The sequence below is a fragment of the Haliotis cracherodii genome, unplaced genomic scaffold, assembly GCF_022045235.1.
Source record: "Haliotis cracherodii isolate W230 unplaced genomic scaffold, xgHalCrac1.p SCAF_15, whole genome shotgun sequence".
Classification (NCBI taxonomy): Eukaryota; Metazoa; Mollusca; class Gastropoda; order Lepetellida; family Haliotidae; genus Haliotis; species Haliotis cracherodii.
Window position 1 is genome coordinate 28,081,087 of NW_027266270.1, and position 9,531 is coordinate 28,090,617.

The following is a 9,531-nucleotide window of genomic DNA, read 5'->3' on the forward strand; positions in this document are numbered from 1 at the left end:
AACAATAATAATGAAGACGCTACCGAGTGCGCATCTGCATATATTCAGGTCATCACCCGAGTGTGTTTGGGGATGGTAAATATCTTGCATTAGGAATAAAAATTGTATTAGCGAGCCTTGGCGCATTGATATTTATTACATCACAGGGTAAGTGATGTGTCAGTCGGACAGTGACAGTAGCCAATATAGTTCCAACTAAAATCTGTTTCTTATACAGTGGCGAGGCAACATAAACGCAAAACAACAATTCTATTTACTAACCTTTCGCGGCAATCCATCGGTCTGTCTTTTGACAAAGGGAAGCTATTCTAACCCTAGTCTATGGACGTCACGGCCACGGTCAGACGTTGTTGACAGTCGGTGTGTCCTGTCATAACGTTAAGAAGTGCAATCAGATGTACACACAGCGACAAAACGAAACAATGTAACAATTCAAACATATTTCGGCCAAATACAACTATTTTAATTTGTGGAGAAGGTTTCAAGCCGCAGAGGTCTACAAGCACATATATGGCTACTGGTCCGGCTTGGCTAGTAGGCCTAGTGCCCTCGCAAAATTGTTTCGAAATTTATATCTCCAAAGTTGCCAAAACTTATAAAATACCTTAGCTACGTCACACTTGGACACTGATTTTCAGTTTGTTAGACTGTTGTTTAGATAATGATAGCAATTATCCCTGTAGTTTATCCAGATTCCCGATGGTTAATTCCGACTCGATCGCCGAATGACGAGGGCGACCACTCTCCTACCCAGAGTTCCATGGGTCCGGCAGCCAGCCAGCATAGTACAAATGCCAAAGAATGGTTAACTTTCATTGAGAAAGTATGAAAATACGTAAAAATCTACTTGTTTTTGCGTAGTTATCCTATGTTTACATTGGTTGTACGGCTCCACGTGCTGTCATCGAAGCCCAACGGAGAGCTTGCGACACGGTCACTTTGATGCATAAATATATATTGTCATGCAACTCACTGTCGCAGTTGTAGTACCATATCTATATAGTTATGCAAAACAATATGTAAAGCGCCCCCAAATACTTGCATTTGTCCGTTCTATACTGATTTCTGAAAAAGCGCGTTTCTTTACAAACAAGAGAAAAGTCCGGTCACGTGATATGCAAATTAGCCTGTGGCAGTGGTGTTTTGCTGAGTCACCACTGCGACTGCCATGTTTGTTTGTAAACAGTGAAAGTAGTCCACACTTGACCTTTGATATTTGCATCTCTATCCGCATATGACCCCAACGGATATCGTTTTTACACCCACCCACCCCGAGAAACCTACCCATTATATGATAAATAGAGAATACTACACTCATTCTCGTTAGATACCATTTTTACGAAACGAGTGGACTTTCTATGGTACCATAGAAAGTTCACGAGTTTCGTAAAAATGGTATCTAACGAGAATGAGTGTGGTATTTTATTTATTACCCACGTTAAATATATATTTAAGTGTAAATACATAACTTTCGTTCGTTGACAGACCAAACTGAAACCGGTTGCAAAATCTGGTTGTGCATGAATATTGATATATGCCCAAATATGGGCATTGTTGACATGTCTATGCACACGCATAAACAACATGCCCCTGCAGGTAGCACCTTTAGAATACAGTACCACAACTTCTCGTGAGGACGATCTCTGCCGAAGGTCACATGTCACAAGACAAGCAACCAGTTTTAGTGAGAATCCGTCGGACGCGAACCCGCGACCTTCGGATTATTAGCCTGACAGCTAACCGACTGAGCTACGTCCACACTGTTAAACTTAGTGCAAATCTACCTAGTCATGCCTATGACGTTACGGAACTGAACGAAAAGGGTCGAATAGGTGACGGACACTTACGAAGGTTACGGGTGGGCATGGTGTCTCGTGACTTTAGTCTACGGACACTTTTGAATGATCCCGATGCCATTTGGCACACTCGTCACATTCCGTAATCTACAAGATATCGGGTGGTGAGGAATGAGCCGATATGCCGCGAACTGAAAACGGCTCCAGGCGTCAGACGTCAGACGTCGAACTCGCGAGTGCGCATGAATGATATGGTATTTAATAATTCGTCGGGTGATTTTTGTGACAGAAAAGTGTGGTAGGGAACACTGTAAGGATGATGTGGATAAAAGTAAGGAACGATGGAGGAATAAGCATGAATCAGTACTGAAAAATGTAGCCGGTGAAAGTGGCTTGTGTGAATGTTCCGGGACAGTTTCCAGTTGCCAAAATATTCGACACAAAACCATTTCATCCTTTTTACTCGACGTTTTTGTGGGAAGAATATAAGGAGCCTCTATATAATCTATAATAGCCACTAAACGAGTACCTAGCCCCTAACCCTAATGATCGTAAAGGGGTGATTGATCGTAAAGGGGATCCAAGGGTTAAGGATAGACTAAGGGTAATCTAATAGCCACTAAACGGGTTCCTAACCCTAATGATCGTAAAGGGGTGAATTATCGTAAAGGGGATCCAAGGGCTAAGGATAGAGTTCGGGGTAACCTACCCTAACACTGGCGACATTTGGATGTGTTCAGCACCACTAAATATCCCAAACAAACTACATTCTTTTGCATAATAATGAAAATTAATGCACCTAAAAAATAATATGTGTATCCCCCCATTTATAACCCTTTTAGCCACTTGAATTACGAGAAAAACGAAATAAAAAATACATAACAAATAAAAGTGCTTTCGTAAACTAGCGCTTGCTATAAAATGCGCCGCTGCAGGCTATATTCAGTAAACAACTATTCAAAACTCTCCACAGCGCTTGGCATATTCAATGACATTTCGTGTAGAGAAGATAGATCACTGGGAGGAGCTTATGCACACTCGATGACCCCTGACGTCACAGGGCATTGTTTCGCCGGTGTGACTGGCAACAAATTACGTCATAGGGTATGATCACGTGTTTGAAAAGTTTGTGGTACTGTATTCTAAAGGTATAGAATCAACCTTCAGTAACCCATGCTTACTGACGGGGATCGGTTGGTCAGTCTCGCCGACTCGGATGACACGTGCCATCGGTTCCTAGTTGCACAGATCGCTGCTCATGCTGTTGATCACTGGATTGTCTGGTCCAAGCTCGTGTATTGACAGATCACCGTCCTAGAGCTGGAATAATGCCGTGTGTGGCGTAAAACTAAATTCACTCACTCACTGATACCAATACATCTAAAAAGTAATGTCATCGTTTAAATGGTGAGTTTAAACGCGTATTTTACCCTTACAAGGACGAGTGCATTCCACGCACCCTTCCTGTTATCAATGTGTCACTGTTTACAGTTCTGGCGAACATAACCCTATAGACATGTGTGCGGGCGAGTTCATTCATCAGAAATCTGCCATTTACGATGTGTTTATAAATATGAACTGCTAACCACGCTCATAGTCATGTTGCGTGTCGTGGTTAGAACCGTAATTGATCTATTGAAAGGTGTCATACATTCGTGTTCGGATATAGGTACAACATCTACACGCACATACTTTCCTACATCATTCAAATGTATTAAATACCGGATACGTTTAATAGACACCAACGAAAGAAAGGTTTAATGAGGGGAATACCCATATATATATCCTCTCTGAACTAACTCCCTTTTAAAATAACAAATGTACAACACATGTTCCCTAACATATCATAAATACGGGACACTGGTCAGTCACACAATTTATGAATGAGAAGCTTTAGGCGAGGTTGGTATGTTAACATTAATTGTACGGCCGGGGTATGTCGACATTGTTATGGGCGGTCGGTCGCTTAGTCTCTCTGCTATACATTAGCTCGTTCTTGCGCGCTAAATGTAATTAAACGACACTGCTAGCTTGCTGATTGCGTAGTCTTATCTATTTTGTCTATATTTTTTTCCATACAGGTTGTCTAACGTTCGTGGTGTACAACGTGTAGACCGTACAAGATGAATTTGATCCAGCTCGACGTACATTTTTTTCCCTACATTACCCGGCGTATATCGTGTTGACATAACCCGTCTCTATTGCGGTATGATGTACTTTATACACACACCCTGTATTCATCAAACCAGGTCGCACGCTCTATCGAGCGCGGGTTATTTGAATATATAACGTGAGTTGTCAAGCGCGCTCAATTCAAACTGGGCTGCTTGTCTATTTAGGGCAGCACGCTATACACATAGCTCTATTGAATATCCTTTACTTTTGTTTACTTACGAATTCTTTTCTGTCTTATAAACACACACCTTTCATTCCCCGCCCTTTCCCGACGCGCTGTTGATGCATGAGTCATCCTATCCGATCACGTGACTTGGATGAGCCAATCACCTTCCCTATTTTCACTCAACCTCCCTCAACCAAAAGGAGCTCCTGCCTACTGACACTATACTACTCTTGGAATAAATGTTGATACAAATCCAGACTGTATGATAGAAATAAACTATAACGAAAAACTAGCAAACATTTAGAAACAGATGAATATATGGCCAGCCAGAGAAACACTTCTAAAGTCGCTCTTACTCTCAAAACTGAATCATCTATTTTCCGCCCTCCCAGCTCCAAAAGAAGTGTTTCAATTTTATACGGAAGAGTAAACTTGATAAAATAAAACGTGATGTTGAACCCTGAACATGGCGGAATTAAAGCCCCGAATATTAAAGAAATAATAGCATCACAGAAGTAAGCCGATTAAATACCGGCAAACATATGTTGAGTTTAATCTTCTTAAACAGACTGACCAATAATTTGATATCGCTTGCAGACAGTTACTGCATAAACAAAACAATTATCACTTCAATAACAAATGCATTCTGGATTCTGGAAAGACGTCCTTTCCGCTGGGTCGAAATTTATGATTAAATCTGAAACTCCAAACTTGTCTGAACTAAGAAGTTCGAGCCCAATGTTTATGGAATACAGTAAACTACGGTTAAAACGAACACGCTTATAACGAACTGACGGATATAACGAACTTACTTTTTTGGTCCCTACTATTTGCTGTAGTTAAGCTGTAAAAATACTTATAACGAACTACGGTTATAACGAACTAAAATTAGTAGTCCCTTTGAGTTCGTTATAACTGTAGTTTTCTGTAATGATGATATTAAAGTGGATAAAATACCGACAATGTTGTTTGGTTTTGGTTTGGTTTGTTGTGTAACGCCGCACTCAGCAATATTTCAGCTGTATGACGGCGGTCTGTAAATAATCGAGTCTGGACCAGACAATCCAGTGATTGACATCATAAGCATCGTTCCACGCAATTGGGAAGCATCAACCAATTCAGCGAGCCTGACCACCCGATCCCGTTAGTCGCCTCTTGCGACAAGCGTAGTCGCCTTTTACAGCAAGCATGGGTTGCTGAAGACCTGTTCTAACCCGAATTTTCACGGGTCCCGACCATGTACACCAGATTTGGCACATGAGGAAGGTAGATTGCTAACCTTTGAAGAATTCACAAATAGATATACAATCGAAACAGATATTTTGATTTATGAAGGTGCTACAACGTTGACATGTTATAAGAACGAAATCTAAATATAAAGCATTTTAAGAAAACCTAGAGTAAACCTGTGTATCCTTTCAATCTTCTGCATGTCACCTCTACACTCCGAAATGAACACGTACGCTTCTCTTCTCAATTCAAATTTTGTAAAGTTATGTTATTCCAGATGGGAACAAATATTAATATTTCGGTATACTGACAATGGTTGGAAAGTTTTTAATATTATCGCAAATTATTGCATAATATTATGCACTCAGGACTGCATTGATAGGGTTATCCATAATCCATGTCCAACTGGACAATTCCTTCATAAGTTTGGATATATTTTCTCACCACTCTTGTCACGAAGATTATTTCTAGATGTAGAAGAAAAGAATGCATAAAGCAAGAAATTATGCAATATTATATGACCAAAAGTATTTATTTGTCAACTGGCACAGAAGAATTGTTTATACACTTTAAGTCAACGCCGCATTTGCTATTTAGAAAGAGTGATGTTAAAACTGTTAATATATTACATTTTAGAATAAAATAGATAAAAGTGCCTGTTTTTCAAAAGATAAAACTTGTTGAAATGCAGTTACTATTTATCAATTCATTTATCAGGGTGTTGCAGTCTGATTGGTTGAAAAAACGTTGTTAAAACTTGCTTGTCAACTGGCACAGAAGAATTATTTTAACTGTAGTCAATGCCGCAGTTGCTATTTAGAAAGAGTGATATTAAAACTGTTTTGCAAAAGATAAAATATTGTTGAAATGCAGTTACTATACATCAAATGTTATAAAATGAATGGAAGGTGTTGTTGCAATCTGATTGGTTGAAAAAAAACGTTGTTAAAACTTGGATTTGCTATCAGCATGACAATAGCTTCGTTTAATTCCATTCGGATATGTTTTGAGTCTGATTTGAAAGATACAATGCTAAGCTAGCCATCAAATCTAAATGGTACTGATGGTAGCAATTGGGTCATGGGTATTTATCATGACAGAATCCACTGGGTAATCGAGGATGCTTCAAACCTTGTTACTTGGAACAAAATTGGTTTTAAGAATTATTGAGCTTTTAGCTACAAGTGTGAGGATTCTCTGAACGTTATTGAAATCCTGATATTTTGTCAACAAAGTAACTGGTCAATATCCAATAGCTAAAAAGACTTTTTTCCAGGTGTACATGAAGTAGATTACAGTCGTTTTCCGGACCGAGACTATCAGTTGACATGGATACGTGTTTACCTGGAGGAGTATTATTCTTTGATTGGGAGACGGTCAAGAGTCAGTGAAGCTGATGTAGAGACTTTATGTACAGGTCAACCAGTGTGCCTTAGTGAGTAGTCTCCCTTTGTGGGAATCGGTATCGTGTTTATAGAATATATTATGTTGTACCAAGCTCCTCGCAGTTTCGTGATGCTGAATACTTTCCTCTAACAATTTCATTTCAACTGTCATGTAATTAGTATAGTGAGCATCTGCAATCGTGAACCAATCTGATGAAACAAAGTCAATCGTAAACCTTTTCATATTTCACTGTAATGGCATTCCCAAACATTCAGCATATCAGTCAAACCTGTCCATCCATTCGACATGTCCAAGATATAAGTCAAACGTGACCAAGATATCAGTCACATTGACCATACATTCAACATGACCAAGATACCAGTAAAATCTGTCCATACATTCAACATGTCCAAGATAACATTTAAATCTTTCCATACATTCTACATGTCCAAAATACCAGTCACACCTCTCCATACATTCAATATGACCAAGATATCAATCACACCTGTCCATACATTCAACATGTCCAAGATGTTAATCACACCTGTCCATACATTCAACATGTCCAAGATATCATTCAAACCTGTCCTTACATTTGACATGTCCAAAGTATCAGTCACACCTGTCCATACATTCGACAAGTCCAAGATATCATTCAAACCTGTCCTTACATTTGACATGTCCAAGATATCAGTCACACTGTCCATACACTCAACATGACTAAGATACCAGTCACACTTGTCCATACATTCAATATGTCCAAGATTTAAGTCAAATCTGTCCTTACATTCAACTTGTCCAAGATAACAGTCACACCTGTCCATACATTCAACATGTCCAACATATCAGTCAGACCTCTCTATACATTCAACATGTCAAACATATCAGTCACACTGTCCATACATTCAACATGACCAAGATACCAGTCACACTTGTCCATACATTCAATATGTCCAAGATTTAAGTCAAATCTGTCCTTACATTCGACATGTCCAAGATATCAGTCACACCTGGCCATACATTCAACATGTCCAAGATATCAGTCACACCTGTCCATACATTCAACATGGCCACGATATCAGTCACACCTGTCCATACATTCAACATGTCCAAGATACCAGTCAAGCAAACAGTGTTTGTCAAATTGATAATAAGCCAGTTTGTGAGCGAGTCAAAAACTGACGTTCTTGTTCTTCTGTTGCAGGGTTCTCATTTCTTCTGGGGAGTGCTGGCTCTTTCACTAGCTACATACTCCAAGAAGGACTTTGACTTCCTACGGTAACTTATAAGTCAGTCCACTAGTGACACTAGTGCCCCACTAATGACACGATGTTACTTTCCTGAGTCCCTGCGGCGGAATATCATGTCCCAATATTGACACAATGTTAGGTTCCTGAATCCATGCGGGCGGAATATCCTGTCCCAATACTGACACAATGTTAGGTTCCTGAATCCATGCGGGCGGAATATCCTGTCCCAATGTTTGGTTCCTGAATTCCTGCGGGCGGAATATCCTGTCCCAATACTGACACAATGTTAGGTTCCTGAATCCCTGCGGGCGGAATATCCTGTCCCAATACTGATGCAATGTTAGGTTCCCGAATCCTTGCCGGAGGAATATCCTGTCCCAATACTGACACAATGTTAGGTTCCTGAATCCCTGCGGGCGGAATATCCTGTCCCAATGTTTGGTTCCTGAATTCCTGCGGGCGGAATATCCTGTCCCAATACTGACACAATGTTAGGTTCCTGAATCCCTGCGGGCGGAATATCCTGTCCCAATACTGATACAATGTTGGGTTCCCGAATCCCTGCCGGAGGAGTAGGCTGCCCCACTAGTGACACAATGTTTGTCTGAATCCCTATGGGCCGGATGCGATGTAGGTGGAATCGGTTACCAGTCCCCATGCCTGTCTTAAGGGGTACAATGGTCTCTTGTCCCCATTTTCGGCTTTTGAACAGAACAGGACAGTATTTGTTTTCTCTCTGGCCGAGTGCATCCGGCATATGAGGTACAACAGTATTTTACATTGCGGTGGACAGAGGTTAACCGGGAGTTTTTACAATTTTCATTATAATGTTAACAAAATTACATAGTTTCTTTTGGACAGAGATCTTATGGCAGTTAAAAAATGGCTGGAGTTATTTGGTCTTTTTAAATAGTGTTTTGATGTGCATGTCCCTTTGTTCATTGAAATATTTGCATTTGAAGATATAGTTGTATCCAACTCCTATGTCAAAACTATCATACAACTTGCATAAACGTCATTCAATGGAGTTTTTATTCCATCATCCGGTTTCTATTGGCAGGCGGCGACAAGATTTCCCAAAGAATAGCAATTTAAAGGATTAGTGGGGAGTAATGGTTATTGAATATGTTTCAAGTTTATTGGCGATTTTAAAATACGATGAGGCGCATTTACTAGAATTTAAGATATCTGCTGTCCAAGATTGCCAATATGTATGAAAGAGGTTCAGAGACATGATTTTAACCAGGAGGACGATATAAATCTCAGTGATATCCAAACATATGAAATACCTGATTCATTGAATATAGTTTTAAAAAAAGACGATCATTTATAAGTCCGTTTAGACTGAAATACCTGATGCATCCAATATAGTTTTAATAAAAGACGATCATTTATAAGTCCGTTTAGACTGTATTTTTTTACAGAGACAGTCTGAGATCATGTCTGTGTGTAATTGGGGTATTCATCAACTGCTTGATTGGTATACACCACAAAATATGCGTTACAAAATGAGTTTTGAATGACTTCA